This window comes from Molossus molossus, unplaced genomic scaffold (assembly GCF_014108415.1).
Source record: "Molossus molossus isolate mMolMol1 unplaced genomic scaffold, mMolMol1.p scaffold_m16_p_17, whole genome shotgun sequence".
NCBI classification, from domain to species: Eukaryota; Metazoa; Chordata; class Mammalia; order Chiroptera; family Molossidae; genus Molossus; species Molossus molossus.
Window position 1 is genome coordinate 20,216,805 of NW_023425352.1, and position 6,281 is coordinate 20,223,085.

The window sequence follows — 6,281 nt, forward strand, 5'->3', positions numbered from 1 at the left end:
CCCATCCTGATGCAAATGGAAAACAACCAAGTATTTATTTTTTTTAACCCACAGAGCCAGATGCACAGTAGGCACTCAGGTTGATAACCTGCTTCTCATTGCAGCAAAGACAGACATCTATCAAATGAAACTATTTGCTATGTTAAAGGAATAGATTCTCTTTCCTACCCTGTAGGCAGGTTGCTTTCTTTCCAATATCTGCTGCCAGACCTACTGAATCATTTCAGCAGTGGAAATGCTTGTTGAGCAGCTACTGTGAACAGGTGTTCTCCGAGGCAGCAATTCAAGGGAGGCAAAAAGACTGAACCAACCCAACCCCCAACCCCCAATGAAAGGAGCTTGAAACCCAATTTAAGCTAAGCAAGATGATTCAAATATCCAGGATGGCAGAGACCAGTCTAAAATGTCATTATACTTTAGAATCTAACACCAGAGTCTGCAAACATTTTCTGTAAAGAATCAGATTAAGAGAGATGTGGGGCTTCCTGGGCACATCTCTGTAGCAGTTCCTCAACTCTGCCATCATAGCACAAAAGCAGCCACAGACAATACTTAAATGAGAGGGCATGGTTGTGAGCCAATAAAACTTCATTTACAGAAACAGGTGTTGCTCTGGAGTTGGCCTGCTGGCCATAGTTTGTCAATTCCTAATGTAACACAATGCCTACCATATTGTAGGTGCTCAAATATTTATTGAATGAGTGGATGGATGGGTGGGTGGGCGGAATAAAGGTTTTCCTAAGGTTATAGCATGGTGATTTGTTTTAAAGACCCTGTGTATCATCTTTAGACATTAACTACTGGGAGAGCAATAAATACTTATGGACCAGAAATAAGCTCCATAGAAATTATCCTACAGTCTTTTCCACTCCGAGCGATGTATGGATGGAAACTTAACGTGTATAAACCACTCACAGCTTTTACAACAGAGCTGTGAGCTAGAAGGGTGATTTAAATAAACACTTTTTTTTTTCAAACTCATTAGTAATCATAACTCATTAGTAAATTGTAACCTCCGATTGTTTTCCAAAAAAAGGGTGAAAGATGGAAATAGGGAAAAAACAAAAAAAAGGGAACATATCAGGGCATATCACAAATGGTAAGCATAAAGATTGTTTTTATTTTATTTTTTAAAACTTATCTTTATTGTTGAATGTATTACAGATGTCCCCCATTTTTCCCCCACTGACCCCCTCCTCCCCAATGCCACCCCCTCCTGCCTTTCCCACACTGTTGGTTGTGTCCATTTGTTATGCATATATGCATAGAAGTCCTTTTGTTTACCTCTTCCCGCCCTCCCTCCCCCCTTCCCTTTAAGGTTCATCAGTCTAACAACCAATTTGTACCTCTTAATGCCTTAATCTTCTTCACCCATCTCCCCAGCCCCCTCCCATTTGGCAAGCAACAAAAAGTTCTCTGTATCTATGAGTCTGTTTCTGTTCTGCTTGCTCATTTTGTAGATTTAATTGTTGATAGGTATGTATTTGTTGCCATTTCACTGTTCATATTTTTTTTTTATTGATTTTAGAAAGAGAGGAAGGAAGAGGGAGGGAGAGATAGAAACATCGCTGAGAGAGAATATCAATTGGCCACCTCCTGCATGCCTCCCATTGGAAATCTGGTCCACAGTCTGGGCATGTGCCCTGACGGGGAATTGAACCAGTGAGCTCTTGGTGCATGGGTCAATGCTCAACCACTGTGCCACACCAGCCAGGCATAGTGTTCATATTTTTACTCTTCTTCTCCTCCAAGAAGACCCTTAAAAAGTTCATATAATACTGGTTTGGTGGTGATGAACTCCTTTAGTTTTTTCTTGTCTGGGAAACTTTATATGTCCATTGATTCTAAATGACAGCTTTGCAGGATTGAGTAATCTTGGATGCAGGTCATTGCCTTTCATCACTTTGAATATCTCTTGCCATTCCTTTGGCCTGCAACATTTCTAGGAAAATAACTAAACAAAATAGAGATAAGCAAGCAATCAGATGCAGAGTTCAAAACACTGGTTATAAGGATGTTACAGGAACTTAAGGAGACCTCAAAGGAACTTGGTGAAAATATCAACAACATAAAAAAGGACCATTCAGAAATGAAGGATGCACTAACTGAAATAAAGAATAATTTACAGGGAATCAATAGTAGAGTAGGTAAAGCCAAAAAGGAAACTATCTATTTGGAATATAAAGAAGCAAAAAACATCCAATTAGAACAGCAAAAAGAAAAAAAAAATCCAAAAAAAATGAGGATAGTGTAAGGAGCCTCTGGGACAACTTCAGGCATGCCAACATTCACATCATAGGGGTGCCAGAAGGAGAAGAGAGAGAACAAGAAATTGAAAACTTATGTGAAACAATAATGACAGAAAACTTCTCTAACTTGGTGAAGGAAACAGACATACAAGTCCAGGAAGCACAGAGAGTTCCAAACAAGATGAACCCAAAGAGGTCCACACCAAGACACATCATCATCAAAATGCCAAAGGTTAAACACAAAGAGAGAATCTTAAAAGCAGTGAGAAGAGCAGTTAGTTACCTACAAAGGAGCTCACATAAGACTGTCAGCCAATTTCTCAAAAGAAACTTTGCAGGCCAGAAATAAGAATTGTTTTTTAAAAAACTTTCTATTATAATGCATTTGTGTGTAAGTATATTGGGTTCTGACATAAAATGTATTTTCAAAACAGTTTGAAAAATATTCTAACTATTGTGACCTCATTTTTGGAGAAATTCAGTGTAGTCGTATATTTTAAGGGGATTTACTATAAACATGATACAGAGTCATAGTTAAGGACAAGATTCTGGAAACAAGTCTCTAGTTCAAATCCTAACTCTGCCACTTATTAGCTGTGTGAGTTACTTAGCCTCTCTAGGCCTCATTTCTTCATCTGTTAAATGGGAATGCTAATGATACCTACTGTCTGAGGTCATTACGATCATTAAATGAGTTGTTATTTGTAAAGTGCTTAGAGTAATATCAGCACCTAGTATAAGTTTTAGCTATTATTATGCTGTCTCCATACAGAAATGTGACCTTTAGTATGTAAACTAACTTCTCTGGGCTACATTTTTGTTGGTAAGTAATCTCTAAAGACCCTGCTGGCTCCAACATTCCTAGAAGAGGTGGAGGTATTCCCAGGACAGATTTTGAGAGAAGAAATAGCCAAATGCGAATCATCCATCCTGTTCAACTGACACCTTTGAGGTCTCAGCCAAGCAGTCTGTTCCAATGAAACATCTGTAAGCCAATTTGTTATTCTCTCTTGAAATTGCATGCAAAGGTGAATTCAGGATGGTGAGAGATTGACCAAATCAAGGAAAATGCTCTTTTTTTTCCATCCCTCAGACCCTTCATAACTAACATTGGTTTCCTGTCTCTCCCATTGTCATATGTTTTATTCCATGTACCAGGATAACCACAGCTGGGGGTGAACAGGAAATCTGTCTCCATGTTTGTTCTTTGGTTTTTATTGCCAGTGTTCCTGACTGTGAAGTATGGTGTGTAGCTGCCCATAGTTGGTCCAGTGTTTATCACAACTCACCTTTCACTGTGAAATTTGAAGCCATATCTAGCACGTAAGATCGTGGAAAACACACACGGAAAACAAGCCAACAGAAAAATAGGTGAAGTTATGATTGACTATTCACAAATAGAAAAGTGAAAACTGCCAGTGATAATATTCCATTCAGCCTCACCTATAATTAAAGAAATTCAAATCAAAACATTGAGATATTTCATTTTCACCTTTAAAAGAAGCAAATCAATTAAAGTTAGCAAATAGCCAATGCTGAAAAAGATATAGAGAAGCAGGCATTCTTATATTTAATTGGTGAGTGAGTCTAAATTGGTGAAACACTGTTGGAGGACAATTTTGCAATAGATTATATCAAAACAGTAAGTGTACATAACCTTTAACCAGCCCCCAAACTATTAAAGCACTAAGTCAAAGCAACTACCTACCTACAGACTTATAAATAAAGCCCTATTTGTTTAAGTCCTTGTAGTCCTAGACACATAAAATTATAGTCAGGTATTCTATTACTTGCAACCAAACACATTCCTAACTGACAAGTTTGAAAATAAGGCAAAGAAGAACTTCTTATCTTACACTGACTTTAACATGTAGGTTTCTATTATTTCTCCATTAAGCATGATATTGGCTTTGGGACTGAAATTTACCTCTCATTTTATCATGCTACAAAAGTGTTTATTTATATTTGGATGCTAAATTTTATCTAATGGTTTTTCAGCATCTATGGTGGTGATCTTTCCATTTTTCTTTTTTGATCTATTCATGATATAATATTCTTTTGATGTACTGCTGGGATTCTGTGTTAATATTATATTTAGGGTTTCTAAAACTATTTATAAATGAGGTTAGTATGTTACTTTTCTTTATTTTTCCCTTTTTAATGAGTTATTTTTATTGGGTCTTTTTTTACTGTTATGTTATTATTGCCTTAATAAAAAAAATAATTCTAACCTTTGAGGTTTTTAAATCTAGATGACTAAATTATTTTTATGTACTATATTTGTGTTTTTTTCAAATTTGCTTATTCTTTTTTCATAGAGCTATATTCTGTTGTTTTGACTCTAATTATTTTGAACATAACTATTTTATCATCTCTTCCAAATTGTTCTATTGTCTCATGTTCTTAAGGGGCTAATCCTATTCATTGATACATCATTCATGTGGTTCATTCCCTACTTTGTTTATAATTTCTTTTTATAAACTCGCCATCACTGGGAGTTCTTCATTCTGTGAGAGATCAGAATAAACAACTGACTGCGTTTGCTTCTGACAGGACCAGGGGGATTCATCACTTTGGAACCAGCTTTTTACATTCTGTGTTTTCAAGATTCCCTCAGCACATGGGTGGTATAAACTGGGACCTCACACCAAAGAATGACAAAGGCAAGCTAGTGGTTTCAGTTTTGAAAGCAGACTTTTTTTTTTTTTTTTTTTTAATTCATCCAGAGCCCCAGACAAACCACAAACTTCCTCACTGTGGCCCTGGACCAGTGGGAGGATTTCTGGTTTTTTTCCATCCTCTAGTCACTGAGAGCCTTTCCAGTGACCCAGCTTTAGCAGAGGCCTCGAGTCCAGATCTCCATCTTTCTAGCACACAAGACCTGAGTGGGTACTCAGCCCCCAGTCCTTAGCCATTTGGGCAAATACCCCCATGTACCTTAGAGTTCCCTCCTCCTATCTCATACCTAGAGATCCCCCCTTTCTTTCTTTCAACTGATGATTTTTCCCCAGCATTTCTGTGTTTGAAGCAGAGGTTACCTAACTTCTTGGCCTCTCGTGCTCCCAGAATTTGAATCCTTTGTTCTTTCCTCTTTCGGGAGCTTTATCCTGTCTTTAAAAAGAAAAAAAAAAAAAAAAAACCTTTCTAGAGTAACCACAAAGTGCTGTGGAAACTTCTTGGGAGATAGGAGTGTCTAACCCAGGCATGGGTGTTCAAGCAAGATTTCCTGGAAGAGAAATCTCCTAATCTGTGACCTGAAGCACATATTAGCCAGGAAAAAACAAAAAGTGCAAGTGCATTGAGGTGACAGGCTGGAGAAAGAGGTGAGGTGAAGGTTGCCCACAGAACATAGAGCACATGAATAACCAAGGTGGGTGGGGACAAACCAAGAAGCACATTCTGAGAAGCGCAGGTTCCAAGAACTGCAAGGAGCTTGGTGTGGAACATGCACTGAGATATAAGGTTGGTGAGATAAGGAGAGGCCGGTTCATGAATGGCCCATGTGCCAGGTTAGGACAGTGGACCTTATGCTGAGAGTGGAGGGAAGCCAATAAAGGTGACCATCAGGTCACCAAGAGTAGAAACATCAGGTTTAAAAGAAAAGCAAATCTAATAAAAGTTCTTTATATACATAAATATGCACAGCAGGTTAGAAATCGCCGATGACAATCCTAGAAGGCATTCAAGCACTAGCCTTGATTCCGGCACACATAACCCTGAACTCTTATCCCAAGGAGTACGGGGTAGTGTAGTGGTGCTCAGTCCCCATCGCCTAGGAATTTCCCCGCCTGCTTTGCGGATAAGTCCCCCACTCATCCAACTTGCAGACATTGTGTAAACTCTTTCAAGAAGATTTCCTCAGATTACCTCTTCCCTTTCCCTCCCTACTAGCTTCCCAAACAGCCATAACTGTGCCTGACATGGGGAAGGAGCTGTAAGCAGCAGCAGAAGCTTGAAAACAAGAGTAACCTGGGCCAAGAGCCAGGGGGTCTATTTTTAGAACTTTTCCTCCTCCCGGTTATCTTTCGACTT